Source organism: Arachis ipaensis, chromosome B8, assembly GCF_059453495.1.
Source record: "Arachis ipaensis isolate K30076 ecotype BB chromosome B8, ASM5945349v1, whole genome shotgun sequence".
Classification (NCBI taxonomy): Eukaryota; Viridiplantae; Streptophyta; class Magnoliopsida; order Fabales; family Fabaceae; genus Arachis; species Arachis ipaensis.
This window is the reverse complement of record NC_142443.1, coordinates 94,966,534-94,980,419: the sequence shown is the minus strand read 5'-3', so window position 1 is coordinate 94,980,419 and position 13,886 is coordinate 94,966,534. Positions and strand designations below refer to the sequence as shown.

Genomic DNA, 13,886 nt, shown 5'->3' with positions numbered 1-13,886 from the left:
AAAGTTTAACTAAGAAGGCATGACCTCAAGGCCGTGGCTAGGGGATAGTTGGAGTTCATCCAACATTCAATCATTCCTACTAGCAACCGATCTGAAGTTACTATAGACCGGGCTATCATGATTCATAGCATCATGATTAGAGAGGAAGTAGAAGTTCATGAGGTTATATCCCAAGAACTCTACAAGGTGGCGGACAAGTCCTCCACTGTGGCAATGTTAGCCTTCCCTCATCTCATTTGTCACCTCTGCAATTCAGTTGGAATTGACATAGAGGAAGACATCCTCATTGATGAGGACAAGCCCATCACTAAGAAAAGGATGGAGCAAGTGAGAGAACCTCACCAAGAGCATGAGGAAACTCCTCATCATGAAATCCCTGAGATGCCTCAAGGGATGCATTTTCCTTCACAAAACTATTGGGAGCAAATCAATACCTCCCTAGGAGAATTAAGTTCCAACATGGGACAACTAAGGGTGGAGCACCAAGAGCATTCCATCCTCCTCCATGAAATTAGAGAAGACCAAAGAACCATGAGAGAGGAACAAAAAAGGCAAGGAAGAGACATTGAGGAGCTCAAGCACTCCATAAGATCTTCAAGAGGAAGAACAAGCCGCCATCACTAAGGTGGACCCGTTCTTTAATTTCCTTGTTCTTTATTTTCCTGTTTTTTGAATTTTTATGCTTATGTTATTTATGTTTGTGTCTTTATTACATGATCATTAGTGTCTAAGTGTCTATTCCTTAAAGCTATGAAAATGAATCCATCACCTTTCTTTAATGAAAAATGTTTTTAATTGAAAAAGAAAAAGAAGTGCATGAATTTCAAATTTTAAAACAGTTTAATTATTTTGATGTGGTGGCAATACTATTGTTCTTCTGAATGAATGCTTGAACAGTGCATATTTTTGAATTTGATTGCTTATGAATGTTAAAATTATTGGCTCTTGAAAGAATGATGGGAAAAGGAGAAATGTTATTTGATAATCTGAAAAATCATAAAATTGATTCTTGAAGTAAGAAAAAGCAGTGAAAAGCTTGCAGAAAAAGGATATATGCGGAAAAAAAAAGAAAAAAAAAAGAAAAAAGAGAGAAAAGAAAAAAGAAAAGAAAAGCAAGCAGAAAAAGCCAATACCCCTTTAAACCAAAAGGCAAGGGTGATAAAAAGGATCCAAGGCTTTGAGCATCAGTGGATAGGAGGGCCCACAGGAATAAAATCCTGGCCTAAGCGGCTAAACCAAGGTGTCCCTAACCATGTGATTGTGGCGTGAAGGTGTCAAGTAAAAACTTGAGACTGAGCGGTTAAAGTCGAGGTCCAAAGCAAAAAGAAGAGTGTGCTTAAGAACCCCGGACACCTCTAATTGGGGACTCTAGCAAAGGTGAGTCACAATCTGAAAAGGTTCACCCAGTTATGTGTCTGTGGCATTTATGTATCCGGTAGTAATACTGGAAAACAAAGTGCTTAGGGCCACGGCCAAGACTCATAAAGTAGCTGTGTTCAAGAATCAACATACTTAACTAGGAGAATCAATAACACTATCTGGATCCTGAGTTCCTATAGATGCCAATCATTCTGAACTTCAAGGAATAAAGTGAGATGCCAAAACTGTTCAGAAGCAAAGAGCTAAAAGCCCCGCTCATCTAATTAATACTGATCTTCATAGATGTTTTTGGAATTCATTGTATATTCTCTTCCTTTTATCCTATTTGATTTTCAGTTGCTTGGGGACAAGCAACAATTTAAGTTTGGTGTTGTGATGAGCGGATAATTTATACGCTTTTTGGCATTGTTTTTAGTATGTTTTTAGTATATTTTAATTAGTTTTTATTATATTTTTATTAGTTTTTATTTAAAAATCACTCTTCTGGACTTTACTATGAGTTTGTGTATTTTTTTGTGGTTTCAGGTATTTTCTGGCTGAAATTGAGGGACCTGAGCAAAAATCTGATTCACAGGCTGAAAAAGGACTGCAGATGCTGTTGGATTCTGAACTCCCTGCACTTAAAGTGGATTTTCTGGAGTTACAGAAGTCCAATTGGCGAGCTCTTAACTGCGTTGGAAAGTAGACATCTTGGGCTTTCCAGCAATATATAATAGTCCATACTTTGCCCAAGATTTGATGGCCCAAACAGGCGTTCCAAGTCAGCTCAAGAATTATGGCGTTTAACTCCAAAACTGGCACAAAAGCTGGCGATTAACTCCAAGAAAAGTCTCTACACATGGAAGCTTCAATGCTCAGCCCAAGCACACACCAAGTGGGCCCGGAAAAAGATTTTTGCATTAATTACTGATTTCTGTAAATCCTAGGCTACTAGTTCTCTATAAATAGGACCTTATACTATTGTATTTTAATCGGTGGAGGGGGGGATAAGTCTTATGCTATCTTAGACACGTTTGAAGGCTGGCCATTCGGCCATGCCTAGACCTTGTTCTTATGTATTTTCAACGGTGGAGTTTCTACACACCATAAAGTAAGGTGTGGAGCTCTGCTGTTCTTCATGAATTAATACAAAGTACTATTGTTTTTCTATTCAACTCAAGTCTATTTCTTCTCCAAGATATTCATTCGTTCTTCAACTTGATGAATGTGATGATCCGTGACACTCATCATCATTCTCACCTATGAACATGTGCCTGACAACCACCTCTGTTCTACTAGCAATGGCTTGCATGCGTATCTCTTGGGTTTCTAATCTAAGATTGGAACCTTCGTGGTATAGGCTAGAATTATTGGCGGCCATTCCTGAGATCCGGAATGTCTAAACCTTGTCTGTGGTATTCTAAGTAGGATCTGGGAAGAGATGACTGTGACGAGCTTCAAACTCGTGATTGTTGGGCGTGTGACAGACGCAAAAGGATCAATGGATCCTATTCCAACATGAACGAGAACCAACAGATGATTAGCCGTGCGGTGACAGCGCATTTAGAATGTTTTCACTGAGAGGACGGGAAGTAGCCATTGACAACGGAGATGCCCAACATAAAGCTTGCCATGGAAAGGAGTATGAATGATTGGAAGAAGGCAATAGGAAAGCAGAGGTTCAGGGGGAACAAAGCATCTTCATACGCTTATCTGAAATTCCAACCAAAGAATTACATAAGTATCTCTATCTTTATTTTATGTTTTATTTATCTTTTAATTATTCATTTCTCCATCACCATCTGAATTCGTCTGACTGAGATTTACAAGGTGACCATAGCTTGCTTCAAGCCGACAGTCTCCGTGGGATCGACCATTAGTCACGTAAGGTATTACTTGGACGACCCAGTGCACTTACTGGTTAGTTGTGCGGAATTGTGACAAAATGTGATTCACATTTGAGAGCACCAAGTCTTTGGCTCCATTATTGATGATCACAATTTCGTGCACCACACGCGTACATGATGCGTATGCACGGATGAAGAAATAGCCAATCGATGCGCACGCGCACATGGCGCGTAGGCGCGGATACTCGCGCGTGACCCTTTTAAAGGCAAAATGCTGGGGGCAATTTCTGAGCTGCCCAGGCCCAAATCCAACTTGTTTCTGAGTGTATTTCATGCAGAATTGATGTCCTAGCAAAGGGGGGAGCAATTGTTTGTAACTCAGCATCATGTAGGTTAGTTTCTAGAGAGAGAAGCTCCCTCTTCTCTCTAGAATTAGGGTTCTTAGGATATTTCCATCTTAGATCTAGGTCCAATTTCATGATTTCATCTCATTTCCTTTGTGAATTCTTGTTTCTACTCTTTGATTTTCATGGTTTGTAGTGTTAATTTCCTTTTTATGCTCTCTTTTATGTTCATGGATGCTCATATTGGATTTAGATCTCTTTTAATGAAATTTGATATTTGATGTTTCTTTTATTGATGATTTGAATTGTTGATTTACTTTTCTTGCAATTGGTAGTTGGTAGATTTATTATTCTTACACATTTACTATGCTTTCCTTTATTACCCACTGATGCCAGGGCATCTTGGCTAGTTTTACTAGCCATTTTTTGTATGCTTTAGGTTGGTTTCATGCATTTTCTTAGGAAATAAGCAAGTGTTTGGTTGAAAATGCATTCATACCATGATTCAAGCAAACATTGTGAATTTTGAATGATTTCATGAGAATTAAGCATGAATTGAATGATAAAATGGATGATGCATGATCTCATGATTAAGAGCAAGACTTTGATGTACTTTGTTTGATTCATTTCAGGTAACAAGAAGCAGAGAAGTGCCACGTTAGTGGCTACGTTAGTGCCACTAACGTGGCCATTAAAGTGGAAGGAAGGAAAGCTTGGAAAGTTAGTGAGAACGTTAACGCCACTAACGTTAGCGAAGGGCAAGAAGACCCACGTTAGCGACCCCGTTAGCTCCACTAACGTGGGCACTAACATGGAAGAAAAGAGAAGCCCCAACGTTAGTGAGAAAGTTAATGGCATTAACTTTGAAGAAGGAGCAGCGTTATTGGCAAAAGTGAGTGGCAATAACGCTAGCGAAGCAAAAGAAGACCCACGTTAGCTTCCACGTTAGTTACATTAACGTGGGAACTAACGTGGAAGGAAAGGGAAGCGCAAACGTTAGTGAAAAAAGTAAGTGCCACTAACGTTTGCGAAGCAAAGGAAGACCCACGTTAATGGCCATGTTAGTTACACTAACGTGGACATTAACGTGGGCAAAAGTCTCACCTGGCAGCCTGACCATGCCTTCTTCAAACAAGAAGGATTCCAGATCTTTCCAAGCATATATGGCACTACATGGTGGACACTGAATTTGAGGGAGAAAACCTTCCCCGAAAGTGCAAAGATGAACATGGTATCAACTTGTAGTAAGGCGAGTTGACCTCTTCACCTTCCAAGAAGTGTAACTCGAGTTGTAGAGCTCCAAATGATGCGCTTCCAAAGGCGTTGGAAAGTAGACATCCAGAGATTTCCAACAATATATAATAGTATGGGGTGGACATTAAGTTTAAACTTCATAACTTGGCAATATTCATCCCCTGATCGCTAACGTTATTGTGACTCACGTTTTCCATTAACGCTAGCGACTATGCCAGTGACCTTGTCCACTTCAAAGGAGCATAACTTGAGTTACAGAAATCCATTTGAGGTGATTCTAGTTGCATTAGAAAGCTGACATTCAAGGCTTTCCAACAATATATAATACTCTATAGTGGGCATGAAATCGGAGCACAAACCAGAGGCATCTTTTAAGCCCCAAAGATACCAACTAGGTAGCAAGTGTGACGTTAGCCACACTAACTTCAGCACTAACGCCACACTTGTAGCGTTAGTGTGGCTAACATTAGCACTGACATTAGCACCTGGACCTCAACTTGATTCACTTACAAGGACCACCCAACCTCAAGGAAGCAAGCCTATAAGTGTTAACCAATCAAGGCCACAAGAAGCATCTAGAATAGAAATTTTCATTTAATTGTAATTTGCTTTTAATTTCATTTCATTTTGTAATTTAGGAGAGCCTATATAAAGGCCTTAGTTTTTACATTCAAGACATTCTAGAATGGGGGATTGAAGAGGGGTCTTCGGACTCCCTCCCCTCACACACTTTTCCTTCTCTTTCCTTCCTTTGTACTTTTCATTTATGAATTTTGAAGTTTCAATTTTAGTTTTAATCTTCATCTTTACTTTTATGCACTTTCTTTCTTTTCTATTTTGGTAGAGCAATGATCAACTAACTCTTTTCATTGGGTTAGAGAGCTCTATTGTGATTTAATGGATCAATTGTAGTTCTTATTCTTCTTCTTCTTTCTTTTTTCTTGATTTTACTAGAGAGCTTTCAATCTTCATCTAATTGGGTAATTGTCTCGGAAGAGAAATTGCTCATACTTGGATTTTCTCTGAACCATGGAAAAGGAATGAGGAAATCATGCTAGAAATACTCTCTCACATTGGATTAGGTTGGGGGTTGGATGGATATTGTGACATTTAATCCTACTAATACTTTGATCTATGAATGTGTGTGGTATAATCAGTGACCAAACTTCATCTCTTCTCATGAGCAATTAAATCAAGGAATTGGGAAATTGTTCAAGCTTAGAGAGATTGGGTTGCCAAGGAATTGGGACCCAATCACTTAAGATTGCCAAGGAGATCAATGAATGCATTGATTGAGGAAGAGATGAGAATGAACTTGATCCAGAGGATTGCAATATCTCTTGATCCCAATGTTCATTTTATTTTTAGTTCTTACATTTACTTTTCTTGCCATTTTACTTTTCTACATTTTATTTCTTTCTTTACTTTTATGCCATTTACATTTCCTTGTTACTTATCACTCCTAATCTGATTCGTCTAACTAGGATAATTAGCCAACTATTGATTGCTTAATCCGTTAATCTCTGTGGGATTCGACCTCACTCTTTTGTGAGTTATTACTTGACGATAATTCGGTATACTTGCCGAGAGAAAATTGTTGAGAGACAATTTTTCGTGCATCAAGTTTATGGCGCCGTTGCCGGGGATTAATTGTGATTAACAAACTACCGGTTCATTGATTTACTAGATTAGACACTTTTCTTTTGTCTTTGTTTTCTTTTGTTTCTTTATTTTCTTTTGCTAACTAACTGTTTGGGATATTAACTCACTAAGAATTCCTCATTTATTACAATGGAGATTCCAATTTATTTTGGTGATTATTGTCTGAGACAGAGCTTTTTGCAGAAAAAAAGGAGCATCCATCATATTTTAGTCAATCAAATTTCATGGGAAACTCTCCACCACCACACAATGATTCACTTTACTATGCTCATGGTGGGTGGGAGTATCAAGAACATGAAATGGGGTACTTTCCAGAGCCACAAAATGGTCCATATTTTGGTGAAATTGATCGCTTCTCATGTTGTGGCTGGGAAGATCAAAATCAAAGATATTTCACTCATTCATACCCCATTCATCAAGAGCCATCACCTCTCAATTATCCAACTTTACCTCAAAGTTTTACATGCCTAAATTCTTCATCACTTGAGTATACCCCAGCACAAAATTCTGTCCCAAATCCATACAACTCATTTCACCATCCACAAAACTCAATTCACTACCCACAAGAGTCATACCACTTTTAGAACACACAACCACAAAACAACCAATTCCATTCACAAGCCAACCCTGACCAACCATTACAACCTTCCCAACCTCCTTTAGATAGACTTGCTAGGATGGAACTCATCATTGAAGAACTCAAAAAAGTAGAGAAAAAGAGAGACTCACTAGGATAGAACTTCTCCTTGAAGAAATGATAAAGACAAACGAAGAGGAGAAAATAGCAAAAAGAGACCATGAAGAAAAATTGAGACAGAATGCACAACTCTATTCCGAAGAATAATTCATTGAAGAGCTGAGATTACAAAGAGAGACCACTTCACTCTCTCCAGAAATAGAGGAGTTCATTCAAAGGTCAAGAACAAGGGAGGAATCAGAAGAACAAGAAAAAGAGGCAGCCATACCAAGTGAGATTCATATGAAGAAGGAAGAGGTTGTGAGAGTATATAAGCCCAAAACTCCAGACCCACAGAGGTTACTAGGGGTGACAAAGGAACATGCAAACTCACTCCCAAAAGACTCAAGGCAACATCATGTAGAAAAAAGGGAGGAAGTCAATCAAGGGAGTCCACACTACTCCAACAAAACAGAGAGTTGCACAAAGGGTGAGTTCATTGAACCACCAATTCAAGAAGCTCTTGATGAAAAGGATGCTCCAACAATCATACAACACCCAAGTACTGAAATCAAGGTGGTGAAGGCAATCAACATGAGCACTAAAAAGAGGATGGTGACCAAGAAAAGAAGGACAATATCCATGAAGAAGAAAAGGTCAACCAAAAGCCATCCCACCCCTACCCCAACAAGCAATTTTACTCAAGCTAACAACAAAAGAAAGCTTGCTGGGGAGAGGCACTCAAAACAAGGGGCATTAACTGGCTCCTCTTTCCTCTTGAGGTCATTCCTCTTAACAAACTGAAAGAAGAGGAAGAAATTCATGAACAACATGTCAAGCTAATGACATTAAAAGAGCGCTTGTTGGGAGGCAACCCAACCGTACAACCCAACCGTAGGTAACATTTTCTTTCCTTGCTTAGTTTACTTTCAATAATTTGACATATGATTGCATTCTAAGTTTGGTGTTGCCATGCAACAATTTGATTTTCAATCTTCACTGGGTACTTGCAACATTCTAAAATGACAGTGTCACACTAAGTTTGGTGTTGCCACTTAACTTTCATGAAAAGTACCATGCCAACACCACTTATTAATGCCATCACAATGTTGCTGTTTTTAGTTCTTGTGCCTTTATTGTGATCCTTAATCTTGCTTGCTGAAACACATGCATACTCACACTTTATTCTAAGACATTCATGATCCATCATAAACCCCATCACCACTGTTTTACTTGTTGCTTGAGGATAAGCAATCATTCTAAGTTTGGTGTGGGAAGGGAAAGAATAGGAGGAAAAGGACAACAACAATGAAGATGAACTACAAGGTGGTAAAGTTCCTTTTTCCTCTTACTTATTTCCAGCACTTTAAATTTCATGATTGTCTTCTATTTATGCATGTGTGATTACTCCTTGTGAATAAGCATAATTTGATATTTGATTTGTAACATATTGCTATGATATCATGATTATCATCTTGAATTTTACTTGCACCCAATATATCTAAGAATGCAACAAGGAAATCATTCTTTTGAAAGGAAAATGTTGAAAAATTTTATAATTCTTGGGGCAAGCAAAAGATTAAGAGGAGTGGAGGTTCTGATTGTATGATGATGTATTGAGGTTGCATGTTTGTGAAAACTTGCATGGAGCTCATAGACAGAAAATGAAATTTAGAGAAGTATTATGGAATTTCTCAAACATCTATTGATCCAAGAAGCAGCAACAAAAGAAAACAAAAGAAAAAGAAAAACAAAGAACAAGCCCAAGGCTCTGAGCATCAATTACTAGGAAGAAAAAGAAAGAAATAAGAACTCAAAGAGTTATTGTCCTTGTTAAATGCTTGTGGTGGATTTGTGTCAAAGAGAGAGGCTTGAGCAAGTATATCCTAAGGGGTGCTTCAACACCTAATACCTTAGACCAACTGGTTTGGGAGTATTGATTGAAAGCTTATCTTAAAAAGCCGCTTTGAGACATGATACCTAGAGTCGAGGCCAAGATACAAAAAGAAAAGAAAAATGCTAGAAAATAAGTGCTGCTTCAAATGTGACAATCTATAAAGAGGATTCCATAATATCATTTGAATGAAAGTCCTAAGATCTAAGACCTCCAAAATGTAAGGACTAATGAGCACTGGAATCCTTGCATAAGCATACAAATTAGAGTTAACCCCACTGTCACTTATTCACTTCACCCACTAAGGCATCATAAGCAATTCTTCAATGCATTCCAATTAAGAGAATTCTTTGTGCATAGTTCTTTTCTTTCTTGGGGACAAGCAAGATTTAAGTTTGGTGTTGTGATGCCAGGGCATCTTGGCTAGTTTTACTAGCCATTTTTTGTATGCTTTAGGTTGGTTTCATGTATTTTCTTAGGAAATAAGCAAGTATTTAGTTGAAAATGCATTCATACCATGATTCAAGCAAACATTGTGAATTTTGAATGATTTCATGAGAATTATACATGAATTGAATGATAAAATGGATGATGCATGATCTCATGATTAAGAGCAAGACTTTGATGTACTTTATTTGATTGATTTTAGGTAACAAGAAGCAGAGAAGAGCCACGTTAGTGGCTACGTTAGTGCCACTAACGTGGCCATTAAAGTGGAAGGAAGGAAAGCTTGGAAAGTTAGTGAGAACGTTAATGCCACTAATGTTAGCGAATGGCAAGAAGACCCACGTTAGCGACCCCGTTAGCTCCACTAACGTGGGCACTAACGTGGAAGAAAAGAGAAGCCCCAACGTTAGTGAGAAAGTTAATGGCATTAACTTTGAAGAAGGAGCAGCGTTATTGGCAAAAGTGAGTGCCAATAACGCTAGCGAAGCAAAAGAAGACCCACGTTAGCTTCCACGTAGTTACATTAACGTGGAAACTAATGTGGAAGGAAAGGGAAGTACCAACGTTAGTGGAAAAAGTAAGTGCCACTAAGATTTACGAAGCAAAGGAAGACCCACGTTAATGGCCAGGTTAGTTACACTAACGTGGACATTAACGTGGGCAAAAGTCTCACCTAGCAGCCTGACCATGCCTTTTTCAAACAAGAATAACTTGAGCCACAAAGCTCCAAATGAGGTGATTCCAATGTCATTGGAAAGTAGGATTGATGCCAGGGCATCTTGGCCAGTTTCACTGACCTTTTCTTTACTGTTTTTAGGTTAGTTTCATGCATTTCATTAGGAAATAAGCTAGTTTTTGGTAAATATTCACTTATGCCTTAACTCAAGCATACATTGTGCATTTTACATGATTTCATGAGGATTTTGCATAAGTTTAGTGACAAATATTATGTTGCATTACTCATGACTTGGACTAGAGCTTTGATGCATTTTGTTGCTTGATTTTAGGACCAAAAAGAAGTAAGAAAAGGGGAGGTAACTTGCAAGATTAATGAGAAAAGTGATTGCCAATAACACTCTCAAAAAAAGCCATCAATGCCCACGTTAGAGAGTCACGTTAACCAAGTTAACGTGAACTCTAACGTGGAGAAGAGAAGTTGAGCCAACGTTAGTGACACTCAACATTGTCACTAACGTTGGCAATCACTCATAAGTGGCCACGTTAGAAGCCACGTTAACCTAGTGACACTCAACATTGTCACTAACGTTGACCTATGGTGCTAAGTACCACGTTAACTCCCACGTTAACTTGGTTAACGTGGGAACTAACGTAGAGGATGAAGAGTTGTCGATAACGTTAGTGACACTAAACATTGTCACTAACGTTGAAGCAACCACACAACCCCCAAGAGTCACGTTAACTTCCATGTTAACTTGGTTAACGTGGAAGCTAACGATGAGAAATGAAGGATGAGCCAACGTTAGTGACACTCAACATTGTCACTAACGTTGGGATGGCTAAAAGATGGCCACGTTAGAAGCCACGTTAACCTAGTTAACGTGGACTCTAACGTGAGACCTAGGGGCACATTGGAACTAGGGGCACATTGGAACGTTAGTGACAATGTTGAATGTCACTAACGTTCTCGAAGGATGGCAAAGGCCACGTTAGAAGCCACGTTAACCTAGTTAACGTGAGCTTTAACGTGAAGCAAGAAGGGGCACACTGGAACGTTAGTGACAATGTTGAGTGTCACTAACGTTCTCGAAGGTTGACAAGGCAACGTTAAAAGCCACGTTATCCTAGTTAACGTGGGTTTTAACGTAAGGCAAAAGGGGTGCATTGGAACGTTAGTGACAATGTTAAGTGTCACTAACGTTCCCGAACTTGGACTTTCACTAAATGATTAACACTCCTTACGCCCTGAGCTTAAGTCTCTGCCCACTTCGCACTTTCTCTCTTCAAGTAAAGCCAAGCCCAAATAAAGAAAGGAACTGCTTCAAACTCAAGATCCAAAGGCCCAAGACTTGAAGAGTGAACTAGAAGCTGAGAAGAGTAGTATATATAGGAGTAGCTTTGAATTGTAAAATAGTTCTGGAGGCTGAAGAACTACTCTCTGTATTTACTTTTTTTTTGCAATTTCTAGTTTTATGATGTATTCTCCATCTTTGTTTCCATTTTCAAGAGCTATGAACAACTAAACCCCTTTCATTGGGTTAGGGAGCTCTGTTGTAATTTGATGGATCAATACTAATTTTCATTGTTCTTCTTCTATCTTTCCTCTTGATTTTACTTGAAAGCTTTCGGTCTTCATCCAATTGAGTAGTTATCTTGGAAGAGAAGCTATTCAAACTTGGATCTCTTTTGAACCTTGGAAGAGGAATGAAGAGATCAAGCTAGAAATGCTTTCTCATGCTGGACCAAATTGGGTTTGGATGGGTATGTGACTGTAACCCTCTCAATACTTGGTTTGGGAAATGCATGTGGTATAAACAGTGACCATACTTCATCTCTTCTCATGAGCAATTGACCAAGGAATTGGCTATTGATCAAGATTTGAGAGATTGAATTGCAAGACATTGCAATTCAATCACTTAAGATTTCCAAGGAGATCAATGAGTGCATTGATTGAGGAAGAGATGAAAATGAACTTGATCCGGAGAATTGCAACATCTCCTAAGCCCAATGAACTCCCCATCTCTGATCTTACCCATTCTCTTTAATTTATGCCATTTACTTTTATGAGCAAATCCCCCATTCCCATTTACAATTCTGCAATTTATTTTCAGTCATTTACTTCCAGTCCTTTAATTCTAGCAATTTACTCTTCTGTTATTTACATTCCCGCCATTTTATTTTCTGCAACTCTTAACCCAAATTCTGGATTCGCTCAACTAGAACATTCTTCTAATTAAAGTTGCTTGATCAATCAATCCCTGTGGGATTCGACCTCACTCTATTGTGAGTTTTTACTTGACGACAACTTCGGTACACTTGCCGAAGGGAGATTTGTTGAGAGACAAGTTTTCCCCACATCAAGTTTATGGCGCCGTTGCCGGGGATTGATTGTGCATCAACAATGATTAGATTGGAAGATCACTAGGTTGAGCATTTTATTTTGTGAATTTCATTTTTCTGTTTGAGTGATTTACTTTTTGTTTTAGCTAAACTTCTTTCCTTCTCCATCTACTCTTTTGTTTCTCTTTGTTATTTTCAATTTCTGTTTGCTAACCCACTAACTGTTTGATATATTGCATCACCCACAACTAACATCAATTCTGACACAAATACTGTCTGCACCTATATTCTCTGCTTGTACTTGTTGGTTGTATGACAGGGAGAAGAAGCGGGGCTTCAACTTCCTTTGATTCTGTATCAGAGAGAACCTTCCTTAGACTAAGGAGGGAGGCAAAAGGAAAACGAGTAGTTGGTGCTGAAGAAGAAGAGGAACAGTTTGAGGAATACTTTGAACCAAACATGGAAGAAAACATGGAAAATCATCATGAAGAAGAGATTCACAATCATGGCAGAGGAGGTGGAGCAAATCATGCTGGGGAGGATAGAAGAGTTTTGGGCTCTTACATTAATCCAAACCCAGGCAATTGTGGAAGTAGCATCCAAAAACCAACAATCCATGCCAACAACTTTAAACTTAAACCACAGCTCATCACCCTTGTTCAGAACAACTGTTCGTTTGGAGGAGGTGTTCAAGAAGATCCCAACCAACATTTGACCACCTTCCTGAGAATATGTGACACAATGAAATCTAATGGTGTTCATCCTGACGCCTATAGATTGATCTTATTTCCCTTCTCACTCAGAGACAAGGCAGCCAAGTGGCTGGAATCCTTCCCAAGGGAGAGCTTGACAACTTGGGAGGATGTGGTGAACAAATTCTTAGCAAGATTCTACCCTCCTCAACGAATCAATAGGCTGAGAGCTGAGGTTCAAACCTTCAGGCAACAGGATGGTGAGACTCTGTATGAAGCATGGGAGAGGTTCAAAGACTTAACAAGGAGGTGTCCACCTGACATGTTCAACGAATGGGTCCAGCTGCACATTTTCTATGAAGGGCTCTCTTATGAGTCAAAGAAGGCAGTAGACCATTCATCTGGAGGGTCCTTGAACAAGAAGAAGACCATTGAGGAAGCCATAGATGTTATTGAAACAGTAGCAGAAAATGACTATTTCTATGCTTCCGAAAGAGGGAACACAAGAGGAGTGATGGAGCTAAACAATGTAGACGCTCTGTTGGCCCAAAACAAGCTCATTACCCAGCAGCTGGCTGACCTCACCAAGAAGATGGAGATGAACCAAGTAGCAGCAATCTCCACTTCATCAACAACACAAGAAGGAGTAAACCAAGAAGCAGAAGGGAGTCAGGAGCAAGCCAACTACATTGG

At 39.1% G+C, this 13,886-nt stretch overlaps 1 non-coding gene across 1 annotated transcript; it reads right to left on the bottom strand.

Annotated features, from left to right (window-relative positions):
- Nucleotides 1-13,413: 13,413 nt before the first annotated feature.
- LOC148548891 (small nucleolar RNA R71) lies at nt 13,414-13,517 on the bottom strand. Its single transcript, XR_015898825.1, has one exon. It is a non-coding gene; the product is annotated as a small nucleolar RNA R71 (small nucleolar RNA).
- Nucleotides 13,518-13,886: the final 369 nt, after the last annotated feature.